The sequence below is a fragment of the Echinops telfairi genome, unplaced genomic scaffold, assembly GCF_000313985.2.
Source record: "Echinops telfairi isolate 266 unplaced genomic scaffold, ASM31398v2 ScPeMD7_7469;HRSCAF=8507_1, whole genome shotgun sequence".
Classification (NCBI taxonomy): domain Eukaryota; kingdom Metazoa; phylum Chordata; class Mammalia; order Afrosoricida; family Tenrecidae; genus Echinops; species Echinops telfairi.
The window spans coordinates 84,668,404-84,669,891 of NW_022111373.1; positions in this window are offsets into that span (position 1 = coordinate 84,668,404).

The window sequence follows — 1,488 nt, forward strand, 5'->3', positions numbered from 1 at the left end:
CTTGTAGAAACAGTTAACATCATTGTGTTTTAGTTTCCTAGCCTGAAAAACAATGTCAGCATCAGGAGCTGCCTGCTCAGGCCATGATGAGAGAGGCTGTTGGTGCGTGGGTAAAGAGCCGGGGACCAGGGGGACACAGGTCTGTGCTACCTGGGCGATGGCTGTCATATGACCTGGAGCAGTAGAACCCCTGCACACAGGCCAGCTGCTTCAAGTTCTGAAATAGTAAGTGTCAGGCTGACCTTGACATCTTACTCAGCTTTGTTTCTATTTAGTTTTACTTAAAGGGATTTGATGGCCAAGGGAAGGGTTGTCCGCCCTGCTTAAATAGAGGCATATTTACATAATCCATCGGTTGATTTATTTTGATTCCCTCTTCCCATTCGTATGTCCTGCCATCCAAGAAACCTGTTTACTGTGTGTGAGGTCCGTATGTTCAAGTTTTGGTACATGCTCTTATAAAACGTGCATCTATTTTTAATGGACATTTAAGTCTACTATAGAGCTAATTTTTCTCAAAACGTTTCACTCAATAGAATGCTTTAGACACCGTCTGCATTGCTCGTGTGCACCTTGAGGAAGGCACCCACCTTCATTCTTCAGCCATTCTCTTGAGTCTACCTCTCTTCTTGAAGAATGACCCATCAAGTGTTTGTGTACGTGTGCCTATCCAGATACTACCTCCTGAGGGTTGGAATTATTGGGCCATGTTGTTAGCCTGAGTCTTCCGTGACTCATGTCCCATATGCACCAAGGAACAAAATATTGTCCACAGTGGGCCATCCCCATGATCAGACTCGCACCTTTGTGATGTGCGGGTTTCCATGAGCTGATGTTCTGTAGTGGACTGTGGCGCCCCTTTTTCATAGCTTTTCTTAAGTGTGGACGCTCTGCTAAGACGTGTTTGGCCTCTGAGTCACATGAAAGCCTCCGTGTCAGGCAGGTGTCAGGCAGGTGACAGGCTGGCATCAGAGGCACTGGTGGGGAAGTGACCCAGCTTCCTCTCTTGGAGGTCAATGATTGAGTTGTCTTAATTAGTGTTCCCTATTTCGTCTCTCTCATTTCTAATATCCACTGCAATGGCTACACAGGACTCACAGACAAAACCCATGATTAAAGGGTTTATTAACCAATGGTTCTTGATTATACGCAGAGGCTTCAAAATGTTTGTGGAAAAACTGGAATCAAAAAATAATGGAATTTCTCCACTGACTTTGTAAAATCCCCCTTGCCTGCTACTTTCTGAAATTGTTGCATATCAATGAGCTCTTTTTAGGACAGGGGCTCTGTGTACACCTTCTATCTTTTTTTCTTCTTAACATTAACCATCTACAAATGCATTTCGCTCTAACAAAAATGGACATGAGGCTCATTTCTGAAACTTACTGAACACGAGAAGCCCTGCTGGTTCTGTGAATAAGCTCTTAGCTTATTGGCCAAAAGTCAGTGTTTTGCTGGCATTCCATGATGCTCACCTTCCGACATGAT